Source organism: Heterocephalus glaber, unplaced genomic scaffold (assembly GCF_053883595.1).
Source record: "Heterocephalus glaber isolate CG9 unplaced genomic scaffold, H.glaber_assembly_v1.0 deba00001066, whole genome shotgun sequence".
Classification (NCBI taxonomy): Eukaryota; Metazoa; Chordata; class Mammalia; order Rodentia; family Bathyergidae; genus Heterocephalus; species Heterocephalus glaber.
In genome coordinates this window covers 97,642-112,727 of record NW_028258186.1, presented here as the reverse complement: position 1 = coordinate 112,727, position 15,086 = coordinate 97,642, and the positions used below count along the sequence as shown (strand labels likewise).

Genomic DNA, 15,086 nt, shown 5'->3' with positions numbered 1-15,086 from the left:
GAATCCATGAAATTTCCATGGAAGAGGATACAAGATTGGAGAGGTAAAGAAGATATACATATGGCAAATAAGCAGATGAAACTATGTTTAACATCATGAGTCATTACAGAAATGTAAATCAAAACCCAATGAGATACCACTTTATATACACTACAATGGCTATAATGAAAATACTAACAATTCTAACAAATGTTGATGAAGATATGGAAAAAATAGAACTGTTCTGTATTATTCATATGCATGTAAAGTGGTACAGCCACTTTAGAAAAGTTGAGCAGTTTCTGAGTTAAACACAGTTACCATATGATTCAGCAATTACACTGCTAAGCATTTACCTTAGAGCAAAGAAACTGCATCTCTAAACAAAATATATACACAGATGCTCACAACGGCATTATTTATAATAGCCAAAAGGAAGCAAGTTCAACAAATGATAGTGTGGTATACTCATATAATGGAATATTAGCCATAAAAAACAGCACAGCTCAGAATAGCTAAATCTTGGAAGTGGCCTATACGACCATCAACAAGTGAATGGATAAAGAAAAAGTAGTACATATACACAAGTACCACTCAATCATAAAGAAGGATAAATTTGAATCATTTGTAGGAAAATGGAGGCACTTTGAAATCATAGTGCTAAGTGAGGTAAATCAGGCACAGAAGGTTGAATATTGTGTGGCTTCTCTTATATGAGAAATCCAAAGTTGAAATAATTTAAAGTGAAAAATAAAAGAAATATGTTAGGAAACAGAGAGATACACTTATGGAGATGGGAAGGGGTTTTGGGAATGGGGGAGAAGGGAGGGAGGGGAGAGGAAGGGAAGTAAAAAGGATCAAAATGCAATATGTATATATACCAATACCCCCGTGATCAATATATTTGTTATGTATTGCAAACATATAGCAATAAAATTTTTTTAAAAATAAAAAAATGTAAAAGGGGTCAAGTGGGGAGAGTATATGGGAACTCTCTCTACTATACAATTTTTTGTAACTTGATACTGTTCTAAAAATAATTTATTAATTAAAAACAAAAATTTAAAAAAGCACAGAGAATGAAATATTGACACATGCTACAATATGGAACCCTGAAAACATTATACTAAGTGGAAAGAGCCAGTCACAAAAATCTGCACAATGTATGGTTTCCTTTGTATGAAACAGATAGAAGAAGGGAATTTATAGAAACAGAAAGTAGATAAGTGTTTGTCTGTGGGTGAAGGGAATTCAGAGGAAATGGAGGGTGATATCTAGTGGGTCTGGGATTTCTGTCTGGAATACTGTAAAATTCATCGTGGTGATTGTGTGATGGTTACAGAGCTCTGTGGATACAGTACAAGCAACCATATTTGCATGATTTGCATATTATGTATTATACCTAAATAATGTAATAAAAAGGCTAACACATTTGGAAAAATCTAAAAAAAAAAATAGACAATTTTCCAGAAAAATTAGAAAACTGGAGTTGCAAAGTAAAGAACAATGGAAAAATTATTCTGTTAAAGAAAATTTTCTCCAATGATTGTTACAATGCCTAGACAGTTTTATAAGTAAGTTATTTCTAATTCACAAGGAACAGATCATTTCCATGCTCTAAAAGTGATTCCTACCATAGATAAAAGGAAGGAAATAAGCCACATTCATCGTATAAATCTAGTTATCTTGACCACAAAACCTGATACACACACAGAAACACACACACGGAAAGAAAACAAAGAGTAATGTCACAAATATAGATGCAATAATCCTAAATAGATGGAATACTGCTCTGCCATAAAGAAGGATAAACTCAAATCACTTGTAGGAAAATAGATGCATTGTGAGAGTATAATGTTAAGTGAAATAAATCAGACAAACAAGCGTAAATATCACATAGTTTCTCTTACATGAGAAACCCAAATTATAAATAAAGAGCAAAATAAAAGATAGATATTGGAAATAGGGAGATAGATCTTTCTCAAATGGGAAAAGAACCAAAAGATGGAGGGGATAAGGAAGGAGAGGGGAAAGGGATGAAAAAAGAATTAAGATTCATTAAGTACATGTATCAATTCCTCATGAGGAATTTAATCATTATATACTGCAAATATGTGCTAATAAAAAATCCCAAATAAAATGCCAGCAATCCAAATCCAGTAAGACATCATAAGCAAGGAGAGATTATTCCAGGAGTCCAATTTAATATTAGGATATCTATACACATAGTTCACCACAACAATTAATCAAAGGAGACAATCTGCAGGAATGACAGGGAATTTGTATTTTGTTTATTTTAAATTTTCTCAAGAAATTAAGAAAAACCACTAAACCAGAACAGAAAATTAGTCAAAAGAGAAGAAAATGAATGTTCACTTTCACTAATAATTAAATAAATGTAAATTTTAAAATAAGATACCAATTATTTGTAGTAAAATTGGCAAAATCCTCAGTGATAGCAAGAATTTGGGGAAAAGGAAGCATGCCACACTTTGCCTCTAAGATGAGAATTGTTACAGGGTTTGTGATGGTTACTTTTGATTATCAACTAGACTGGTTTGAGAAATGCCTAGGAAGCTAGTAAACCATACTTCTGTGTGGGTTAGTGGTGTTTCCAGGGACAATTGGATCATGAGGGATCCAACTCCATCAGCTGATTGATTCATTGGTGAGATGATAATATGATGGCTTATAGGGAGGTGGGGCCTGTTCAGAGGGAGTGGATCATGGGGTTGTGACCCTGGGGACAATATCTAGCCCTCAGTCCCATCTCCCCTGGCTCTTTCCTTCTCATGCTGCTTCCTGAGGTGAGCAGCTTTTCTCCACCATGCCCTTCCACCATGTGTTTTTGACCTGGAACTAGCCAATAATGGACTGAAACCTCTGAAACCATTAGCCAAAATAAACTTTCTTTTTCCCCTTTAAGTTGTGTATGTCAGGTATTTTGTCCCAGCACTAGAAAAGTGACTAACATTGGACCTTTAGCCATATCTATCAAGAGCCTTAAAAATGTACGTACCAGTAGAACCAACAACTGTGTACCTAAGAATTTATTCAAAGGAAACAATCAAGGGCTTCTGCAAAAACTCAGTCAGAGAACATTCATCTGTGTTGTCTACAGTAAGGAAAACCAGAAAATAACCTAAAATCCCAATAGTAGCAGATTGCTCAAATTATGGTACTTTTACACAGTGAAATTTTTGGGGGGTGGGAGGGGGTACCAGGGATTGAACTCAGGACCTCATGCTTGCCAGGCAGGTGCTGTGCCACTGAGCTAAATCCCTGGCCCAGTGAAATGTTATATAATCAGTAAAGGTGCAAAACAATAACAAACTTAAAAGGATGTTCAGAATACATAAAATGTTCAAAAGACAAAAACTAGAAATTCCATCCAACTTAGCTATTCCCTTTTTAGGTATCTTCCAAAAAGAGTTAAAGACATTATATTACAACGATACATGCACACTCATGTTTACAGCAGCACAATTCACAATAGCTAAATCTTGGAAGCAGCCTATAGGTCCATCAACAGATGGATGGATAAGGAAAATGTGGTGTCTGTACACAATGGAGTACCATTCTGCCATAAAGAAGGATAAACTCGAGTCTTTTGTAGGAAAATGGATGCACCTTGAGACCATAATATTAAGTGAAGTAAATCAGACACATAAGCTTAAATATTGCATGGTTTCTCTTCTATGAAAAAACCAAAATATGAAGTACAAAATAAATGATTGACAATAGGAAATAGCAAGATGGATCTTTGGCATATGGGAATGCAACTAAGAGATGAAGGGAAGTGAGAGGAAGAGGAAGGAAATGAGATTTTTAAAAAGGGAACTGTGAAGTGTTGTGTACATGTACCAAGTCCGTACAAGGAACATGATCATCATGTACTACAGATAGGTATCAAAAAATTACACACACACACACACACACACACACACACACAAATATATATGATAAAGGGTCCAGGAGATGCAGTGAAGGGGAGGGACTGTACAGTAAGGGGATAACAAAGAAAGAGCTAAGAAATGCCATGTATATGCACCAGCTCCCCAGGATGAATGTGATCATTTTGTACTACAAACATGTACTAATAGAAATAATTTGAAAATAATGATGTTAATGACAGTAGGAAAAAAGAATAGGCTCAGCTTGTTCTGTCAACAATGGAGAGTTCATTAAAAAAACTTATGAAAGAGCACATAGAGTATAGAGAAAAGGAGAATGGGCAGTTATAATAAAATGCTAATAATACCGATCTCTAAATAGTATGAATGAGTAACTTTTACACTCTCATTTTTAAACATCTCTTTTCTACATGCTGTATGATATAGCTATGACTATAGAATGGAATACTGGGCCACTATTAACAACCTTGAATTAGGAGAACAATACAAAGTCCTAGAAAATTAAGTTAAAAGACAGACTATAAAATGGTAAATACAATTTTCAAAATATGTAGAAAAAAACTTGAGCAAAATAAACTAAAAGGAACATCAGTTATGGTTTGTTCCAAGCAGTAGGGCCACAGATAATTTGCTTATTTTCATCTTCTTACATTTTATACACTTTTTACAATACACTTTTAAATTCCAGGGAAAAATGTGTTTGCATTTCAAGAACAAATAGAGAGAAAAGGTCGAAAAATATAATAATTATTCTGTCACTGTTATGCTGTGAGGGATTTATATCGGAGCATTTTGGCACCCATAACTAAATCCAACAATTGGTCCTTGATAAAAAGGAGAACACAGATTTACAAGAAATAAGAAAAAGGGCAACGTATTAATATGCTGTCTGTGAGATTTTTAAGTATAAAGAGAAAAATCTGGAAATCAACGTATCAAGAAATTAACAATGGCTAATTCTTTTTGATAGGAATACAGGTGACAATTACTTTTATGGATGTTATTGTCTATGTACGCTGGTATTTTCCAAATCTGAAAAAGCAAGTCAAAGAGCTATGAATATTTCTACTCCGTGGTGTTGGAGCCATGGGGGCACATTTGATCCTCTGAGACTGCGGGAAAGCCAGTCGCTTCCTGGGATGGGAGGGAGCATTCATAGCTCCTAGTTTTTTCTGGTTTCCGAAGCTAAGCGTCTCACCGTATACTGCATGCCAAGGGAGCCCCTTGCCCTATGGCAACAGCCCCACAAATCAGGGCCATGGATCTCTAAACTTGCAGAGCCTCCAGTCAGAAGCAATTCTCCCTTCCCATGGCTCTATCCTGTACCTCTTATGCCATCCGTCCCCTGCCATTAGACTGGGAGCTCCTGGAGGACCAGGCATATCTTGCTTCTTTGCCTACCCTAGAGCCTTACGTAGCGTTAGATATTTAATGAACATTTATAAGACATAGACAAGCAGGCAGGTGTGAAACATCATGACTTAGAAGTGGAGGGACATGGATACCAGCAACCCCGAAGCATTTCGTCCTCTTGGGAAAGCACATCCCAGACCATGGCTTGGCCACTTTTTCTGTGTAGGGCTGCAGCAATCTCGTGGGTAAGAATGCCACCTAGTGGAATGGTGTGGGCATAGGCAGTGATGACAGCAGGTCAAAGAAAAAATAAAAGCTGTTTCAAACAGACCTTTGGAATAAAAATATTCAAGCCAACAACAGTAAATGCAATGGTGAGATCTAGACAAACTATTCATGTAAGGACATGGCAGCAATGAGGTCAACATGACACGAACATATAAACTTATCTGTGACATGGATTTCTTTGTTTCAAATTGAAGGAGAATGCCTTATCTCATTGCCAATTTAAGCCTGAGGTTCCAGGTTCATACTTACTGCATGTTCCTGTGGATAATACGGTAGTACAATAACTTTAAAATTATTGTGCTATTTTCAATATTATCTAAGCTCTTTAGTGTGAAGATGATAAAATCTGTCTACCACAATAAAATATAAAGGGAGAAGTCCCTCTGCTAAAGGTTCATATAATGAAAGATATGGAAAAAACAACCTTTTCTTGAAAGAAAACCAATTATTTAAGTATTTTCTGGATTTTTCAAGACACTTATTTGTTTTCTTAGAAGAAACTTTTAACAACAGAAAAATCTTTTTTTTTTTTTTTTTTTTGGTACCGGGTATCGAACTCAGGACCTTGTGCTTGCAAGGCAGACGTTGGCACCACTAAGCTAAATCCCCAGCCAGACAACAGAAAATCTTGAGTCAAAATTACACAACCATTTATCTTTTTCCCTTCAAATTTAAAGCAGATGGTAGTTGTCAGATTGAGTGTAGGGGAATCCCTGTTTCCTCTGGCATCAGAATGGAATAAGCCCCCACTTCTTAAGCACACATGTAGCAGGTCTGAAACCACACATGATCACATACCTCTGACTTGATCTGTGTGAAGGGACGGACATTCTTGATGTCCTTACAACACTGGAGACAATCACTGTGGACTTGGAGCTTCATGGAATCACAGAGATTTGATGGTAGCAAAGGTTTGACACCCACCTTGAGAAGCCCATTGTCAAGTAACTTTGAAAAACAAAACAAACATTTTGTTTCAGTTCAACTAGGAGAGATTCTAGCCAGTATAACTAGAGAAACTGTATAAATAAGAGGTCATAATAAAGTTAGATAATTTCCACAGAACTTTTCACCTAACATGCTGAAAGTTTCTGACAGTCTTAGTTACTTTGTCATTGCTGAGACACAATTTCCAACACCCACAGCTCTAAAGAAAAAGGATTTATTTTGGCTCACAGTTTGTAGACATTGTAGTCCATAGTCAGCTGGCTCCAAAGCAAGGCAGCATGGCAGAGGGGCACCGCAGAGGAGAAACAGCTCATGGCATGGTGTCAGGAAGCAGAGAGTGGGCAACGGAGGAGGGAAGAGATATATATCCAGGCCATGCTCCATTGATGAGTGTCACACTCCATCATCCAATCACCTCCCCAAAGCCCCACCTATGAAGGCATGAAGCTTTGAGGGAACTTGTAGATGTACACCATAAAGCTAACTGACCTCTTTTTTTGCTTGTCAGAACTTGGCAAAACCTACAGGTTCTAGCTATAATAATAGTCTTAGAATCTAACTCTGGCAATGTCATATTTCTCCACTAACCCTGATCAAAAACCTTCAATGCCTCCAGATCACCTCCTGTAAAACATCGAGCACCTCAATATTGCATTTAAAGCCCATAGAAATGTGCTCCCAACCTACATTTCTGTATATATTTGATATAATTTTACTATCATGAGCCTCTGCTCCAGCCAAACTAAATTTCTCACTCTTTGGCTATATTAATATATGTTTTCAACTTTCTAGCGGTGGAAAAAAATCAGGTCACCTTCACAGGTCATTAAAATCATGCACAAATGCTTTAAAAGCCATAACCAGAAGAAAAGTATCCTCAGACTTGCTATCACAGAAGATACAACCATTGAAGGATGAATCAAAAGTTCATTTCTCTCAGCACCTGACCTGAATTATTCTAATGCCTGTTCTGATACTAACTAGTCCAGTGCTTTCTTAATGTTTCTGGAGTTTTGACATTTCTTTGATTCTGCTCAAAACAACTATTCATATTATTTTTGTAAAATTCACCCACTCCCTCCTCAAAGTGCTGCAAGTTTTCAAAAAGTTAAAATTAATTGAAATAAATTTGGCTCTGAGAATTTTAGAGCAATTTTGTGAGACATTTTGAAATCTTATGATATACACTGGAATGTGCCAAAGATGAAGCTGAGAATCAGTCTTGGCTAATATGTTCTTCTCTCCAAATGTACTGTTTCCACCTACAAAATGGGAACTACTGATGTGCCTACTCTCTCCCAAGTCTCCCAGCCTGGATATTATGAGAACACATGGCATATATAAAGAATTTTGCTTTCCTCAGAATAAATGAAGCATATATAATCCACATTAGGCAATTTAGCAATAATGCTATCTCCTTGTGCTAGTAAACATTCTAAATATTACAAACAAAATATGAGACAAAATCACATTGCTTGACAACATAGAGACATAAAATTCTTTCAAGCTACAAAAAGACATTTATTTTACAGAACCTACCTTTGGAAGTCACAATACTTGGGAAGGTACAGATCCAACATCCAACCAGAATTGCCCTTGGGAAGGAACTGGCCTTCAAGACTGGCTTTGTTGTCTGTGAACAAAAGAGTCCCTTTAGAACTAGGGATGTGAGTTCAGGATTTAAGAATATAGGATGTAATAATTTCTTCTAGATTCTGGGTTTAAATGTTTCTGCAGAAAGATTAGAAGGAAGCCTTGGGAGGAGAGGCTGGGAAAAAAAATAAGGCTCCCTTTTCAGGAGTACATTTTGTCCCCACAAAGCTATTTTGTTTGCAATCATAATTTAGCGAATTCTTTTGATGGAATTCTTTTATTGCAACTATATCTAGGAGGTTGAACTTTCCCAACATTGTTCTGTAATGCCAACTCTAATTAAGAGCTCTACAATTCACGAGCCCCAGACCAGAGGGAAGGTAACAGATCATCTAGGCTACCACTTTGCCTTCCTGCTGAGGCCCATCTCAAGTGGACTGGGAAAGAATCTGAGTCATACTAAAAGAACTACAAAAAGAATCTGTTAAGGACCAAATATTTGCACCCTTCCAAAATCTATACAATGATATCCTGACCTCTAATATGATGATATGAGGAGGTGAGGCCTTTGGGAAACAATTTGGTCAAAAGGGTGATCCTCTCATGAATGACATTCAGTGCCCTTATTTGAAGAGGCCAGAGAGTTAGCTCACTCTCTTTGTGGCATGTGAGTACTCAGCAAGACAGTAGTCTGCAAGCCTAAAGAAGCCCCTCACCACATGATCAAGCTGGGACCCTAATCTCAAACTTTCAGGCTAATAAATTTCTGCTGTATATAAGTGCTATTGTTTGAATGTGTGTATCTCAAAAGGTCGTGTGTTGGAAACATACTTCCTTAATGCAGCAGTGTTGGAAGGTAGGGCCTAATGAGAGATGTGGAAGTGGGTTGTTATAAAAGTAAGTTCAACTCCCTCAGCTTTGCTTTTTCTTGCTGACTTGCTCTCAGTCTTTCCCTTTCTGCCATGTAATGTCACAGCATGCCAGAGGCCAGCACCATGCCCTTGGGCTTCCCATCCTCCAGAATTTTGAGACAAATAGACTTCATTTCTTTACAGATCACTCAGTCTGTGGTATTCTGCTACAGCAACAGAAAATATATCAAGGCAATAAGCAGTCCAGTTTATGTTACTTTATTATAGCAGTCCTCACTGACTAAGGTAGAACCCAAGAATTGAATGCCTATCTTAAACCAGAAGAAGATCTCTGAAGATTACTTGTTTTACTCTTCTGCAGACAGCAAATGTATTGTGCTAATTTTCTGTAGGCTTAATATTAAGAATTTATCAGTTAGTAATTTCAGGTGAAAATAACTGTGAAGTAAACTACACATTGTACTTTCTCAAATATTATGACTAAATAACTTAATATCCTATGACTATTTTTGCACATGATAAAAATGTTGGCATAAATTAGTTGCTAGCAAATGTGAAAGTGTTAGACAGTCCTTCCAGCTTCCTAAGTATTTATTCTTCTTGCCCATTTTGTTGAGCAACTGCTTATGTTATTAGGTACCTCTGCTCTTACCCAGAATAATGGGTGATTTTCACCTTTCAGAGGAAGAACCCTTTAAAAGACTCATAAGAAATCCTGGAGGATGGATTGGCACATGGTTTCCCCTAGGAATTCCTCTGTGTTCAGAGAAGGGAGTCTATTTTAAACCAAGGACATCCTCAGACCTGACTAGATAGCGAAACAGGAGGCTGCAAGTTCTCCAGATCAGGAGCCAGGAAAAACCAGACAGCATAGTTCTGGACTTCTAAAATCTTCATTGCTCTTCCTTCCTCAGACACAGGAGCTCAGGAGTTTCACATCTCTCAGAACTCAGGGTGTGAGCTGTCAGACAAGCACAAGGGAAAGATCTCACATTTCTGAAAGAGCTCTTCATGCAGAACCTAACAAGCTACCTGTATGGGACAGTGAAAAGAAGATCACTACATTGGATGATACGTGGAATTAGACCTCTTCCAGTCCTATGGCCCAAGGGATGAAGTGAGCAGCAAGCACTTTGAAATTTACCAATGACTTTTTCCTCTCCACCCCCAACTAACAGTTGTTCTCCCAACTGCCTTATAAAGTCAGTGTTGTTGGGATGACTTTAGAGCTGAGGAAATTTATGCACATAAAGTTGAGCAAGTGGCCTAGACTCATGCAGCTGGTGAATAAGTAGTAGAGCTAAGATCCAAACATTCATTTTCATGACAATGTAGGGCCTGGAACAAAAAATAGTTTGCAGGGGTTTTTTGGCCCTATCACCCTTTCTGGAGAGCCTCCAGATTTCAGACCTTGCAGAAAACACAATGTAATCTTCTCTTGCAAACTTTCTGCACAGCTGTGAAATATACAGCCAAGAAGAGTGTCCTTGGCACTGTGGCAGTAGATGCACTTCTAACTCTTGTGAAACCTCCTCTTCCCTGGTGGATTCCTCAGTATAGAATTCTATATCTCCAAAGAGAGACATTGCTCCTATGATTTATTGCCAGTGCCTATGTCTAAGGCCTTGAAAACCAAGAAAATTAACCAAGAGGAAATAACTTTGAAGATCAACACCACTATAGGCTTTATAATGACCAGAGGGTAGCTTCATTCATTCAGATCCTAAAATATAGAAATTAGGACTAATTTATCTTTGAAGTATCTATGGGAAACTAGTTTTTACCCTAATCAATTTATATTAAGTGATATAATTGTACACCTTTTCTACCCTAAAATAGAGTTCAAGAAAGTGATGTAATGATATAACCCAATTGCCCTCACGTTTGGTCATATTTTTCACCTTTATGGGTCTTTCCTCTTAAAGAGCAGTGGTGGGTTTATCTGCAAAGCAATTTCAGGGTTCTAATGAAAAGTGAAGGGAAGAGAACTAAGGCCAATATTCTGCCAGTTTCCCTCTCCAGATCATTACTGAATTTGGAAACTGTATTAACAAAAAAACCCTAAGAAATAAACTGTTAAACTGGAATTTTATGCCTGGCAAAAAATATCTTCTGAAACTGAAGGCAAGATTGAGGGGAAGAGAGTGGCAGCAATAAAATGAGTTTTTGATCTCTCTGAATCACCTATTTTTGAAGTGGATAGAGTACTAGAATATTTTAAAATCACATACAATATCCACAACAAAACTAGATGACTAAGAATATCGATAAATCCAAAATATGAACAGGTAGAGACAATCCATTAACATCTACTTGATAATGCAATACTGATATCTACTAAGTAGAAGCAGAAGGAATAAATGTGGGCATCTAAAATACTTGAAAACAAGAGTACCCCCAAAATAGTCAATATGTACCTTACTTGCAAAGCACAGCAGAACATTTTGGCAGCAGCAGTTTTAAGAAGGAGGAATTTTGCACACTCCAATGTGTCAGAAACTACAGAGATCTGAAGGGTTGGAGTGGTCTGAATGAGGAAAAAAATCTAAAAAATTCACTAGGCAAGAGTTACCTTTCTCTTTGGATAACCTAGAAGAAGCATCATTCCCACAGCGAAGACCAAAAAACGCCCAACTAACTTCAAATTTATGAATTTTTTCAACACACTGGAGAACTGAGTTTGCAGAGCAACAAATTTGCCCCAAATTTGAGAAGATACAGTCCCTACAGGAAGAGATAAGATGGGCACAGTCACTTATCTGGGGTAATCCTACCAAACCAGTGAGAAAAATTCATCTAGAAACATTCATGAATTGGTAAAGGTAAAATATGGGCTGATGCAACAGTGTGAAGCCTCCAAGGGCCTCAGAAATTGGAGGAGCTGCACTCTCTTGCAAGTTCTTTCTCCTTGAACCCCACTGGGTGCTTGAAGGAAATATCAGACAGAGCCTTTAAAATGAACTCACTGTGGTGGAGATCTTGAGGAGAGGAAAAACAGTCATGCAGGAGAAGTAAGAATCGTTATCCTACGGATTTTCCCTATCTCAGCTAAGAAAAAATACCTTACTTAATGGGGAGGAAGGACGACAAACTTTGTCCCCTTTAACACACTGGTGGGAATTCACTGCACTTAGGAGGAGGAAATGGGGAAAAAGTACTCCTGAGGGAGGGCACAAAGAAGTACTGGGCCTAGAACTACATAAGGGAAAAGGCAAAAGATGAGAAGGCCATGCTTCTGACACGCTGGGCTTAAACAAAAAACATCATCTTCCCACTTCCCCACACCACAAAGCAAACCAGTCCAATAACAAGAGTTACTAAACACTAAACACTAAACACCTAGCAGAAGGAAGTGTGTGATGCCTGATTCCAAGCATAAGAGCCATTTACCTTTGTCTTTACCATCCTACATAAGATGCTTGGCTTCAAACAAGCAAAGAAAGAACGAAAGAAAGAAAGAAAGAAAGAAAGAAAGAAAGAAAGAAAGAAAGAAAGAAAGAAAGATGAAGACACATAAAATGGCAAGAAAAATCACACTCTCAAGAAACAAAGTGATCAACAGAACCAGAATCTGACATGACAACAGTGAACCTACAAAACAAAAAATTTTAAATAATTATGGTTAACATGTTAAAGGTTCTAATAGGAAAGTTGAACATCATGCAAAATCAGCAGGTAGCTGAAGCAGAGAAGTGGAAATTGTAAGAAAGAGCTAAATGAAAATACCAGAATGAAAGTAATTTCAACAGCAGAAGTGCATGGTAACTTCAATAGGCTCATCAGTAGTCCCAAAATAACTAAAGAAAGAATCAGTGAATATGGAGATCAATCAACAGGAATTACTCAAATTGAAACATAAAGAGAAATTAGGAAAAACACAAAAGAATTCTAAGATAATTCAAACCAGTCTAACATGAATACAATTGGAATCCCAGAAGATAGGAAGACAGGATAAAATTTTATTTTATTATTTAGGAAGACCATAATGGATGAGAATTTCCTAAAATTAAATGATAGACACCATCCCATAGGTCTGAGAAGTTCAGAGGTCCTAATAAATTATCCACAGGCATATCACATTCAACTTCCTGAAAACAAAGTGTAGGAGGAAATCTTGAAAGCAACATGTGTTAGTTTTGCATTATTACAGTGAAATACCTGAGGCAGACTAGCTTCATAAATAAAAGACAGTTATTTAGCTCACAGTTTGGAACTTGAAGGGCATTGTGCTGGCACGTGCTCAGTTCCAACGTGGGCCCTCCTGCTTGCAACATGTCACAGAGGAGGCAGTGCTGGGAGCATGTGTGGGAGCTAGAAATCACAGGACAAACAGGAAGCCAGAGAGCTTGGTGAAACCAAGTTAGGCTTTGAGGACAACCCTCCTGTGAGAACCATCAATGAGTTGTAGGGAAACAAACATAATCTCTTCTGAAGATAAGGTTCCCCTGAGCTCCCAACTGGGTCCACTGCCTATGGGTCCTGCCATTTCAATATTGCTACACTGACCAAGATTCCCATACATGAACCCTTGGGGGGCATACTTAATTATATCCCACCCATGGCACAGACAGAGGGGAAAATGACACTTCATATACAAAGGGAAAAAGAATAAACATTTTGTATTTCTTGTCAGAAATTATGCAAGTCAGAATATTTTTACACCCAGAGGAAATCATCTTGATAAGATGAAGGTGGCATTGCTGGTGAAAAAAACAATTCGGCCATTAGTTTCTTCAAATGTTCAATATAAATTTACCAGGTGAACCAGAAATTTCAGTCCTAGGTAAGAAATATAATAAAGACATATTCCCACCCAAAGGCTGGCATATTTATAACATTATTCAGCAGCCAAAAAGTGAAAATAGTCTAAATGTTTATAAACTACTACACAAATAAACAAAATATGGTATCCATATAATTGAGTACTATTTAGCAATGCAGAGGAACAAAATACTGAATCCTGGCTACATGGATGAACCTCAAAAACATTATGCTAAGTGAAAGAAGCCAGATACAGAAAACTAAATATTGTATGAATCCATTTATAGGAAATTCCAAACACGACAAATCTATAAAGACAGATTGCAATTAGTGAATGCATGGGGTTGGGGGAGGGAAAGTGATTGATTATAAATAGGCATGAATTATGTTTGGGGATGCGGGCAGTGTTTGAAATGTGGATTGTGCTGATGTTTGCACAACTGTAAATCCAGGAAAATTATTGAATTGAACACTTAACAGGCTGAATTTTATGGCATGGAAATTATATCTCCGTAAGACTGATTTTTAAAATGAAGGAGAAATAAAGACTTTCTCAGAAAAACAAAAATAATAACAGAATCAGTAATAAATAAGTTTTTCTGGCCAAAAGAATAGATGGAAACATCAATCTTTACATCAAGAGTGCTAAAAAGAAATAAATGAAATTAAAATAAACTGATTTTTCTTATATTTAATTGATCTAAAATATAACTGATTGTCAAAAGCAAGCAGTAGTGAAATACTGTTCTAAAGTAGCTATAATAATATGAAACACAATGACTACAGAACAAGGAATATTATCAGAAATAAAGAGGAACATTGTGCAACAATAAAGAAGTCAATTCACAAATAAGACATAAAAACATAAATGCATGTGCACTTACCAGAGCTTAAAATACATTAGACAAAATATGACACTTCTGAAATATAAGAAGACAAATACAATTATAATTAGAGATTTTAACCCTCCTATATGAGCAATTGGTATAAAATATAGGAAGAAAATTAGGATATAGTTTACTATCTTCTAACACTATCTTCTAGCACTTATCTTCGAACCTGACTTAAGTGATGCAATTAAGAAAAATCTACACCAACATGATTTTCTCAGCTTCACATGGAAAATTCACAAAGATCAACCATATTGTAACTTATAAAACTGAACAAATTTAAGAAAAAAGAATACAAATAATTAAAGGTATGTCCATAATGGATATCAATAAAACAATGATATCTGTAAAAGACACTGTTAAAAGAACAAAAAGACTAATCACAGAATGGGAAAATAATATCTAGGGATCACACATTTGAAAGACATATCTAAAATATATAAAGAACTCTCAAAACTCAATAATAACAACAATCAACACAGTATGGC

General features: G+C 36.7%; 1 long non-coding RNA gene across 1 annotated transcript in view; it reads right to left on the bottom strand.

The window, feature by feature from the left end:
* Positions 1 to 14,286, bottom strand: part of LOC101726662 (uncharacterized) — a 60,179-nt gene extending 45,893 nt beyond the window's left edge. The window contains exons 1-4 of the long non-coding RNA XR_015450707.1: positions 9,752 to 14,286; positions 8,022 to 8,115; positions 6,711 to 6,913; positions 6,333 to 6,482 (exon numbers count right to left, since the gene is read on the bottom strand). This is a non-coding gene — a long non-coding RNA (uncharacterized LOC101726662). The remainder of the gene's footprint in view (positions 1 to 6,332; positions 6,483 to 6,710; positions 6,914 to 8,021; positions 8,116 to 9,751) is intronic.
* Between the last annotated feature and the right edge of the window lie 800 nt (positions 14,287 to 15,086).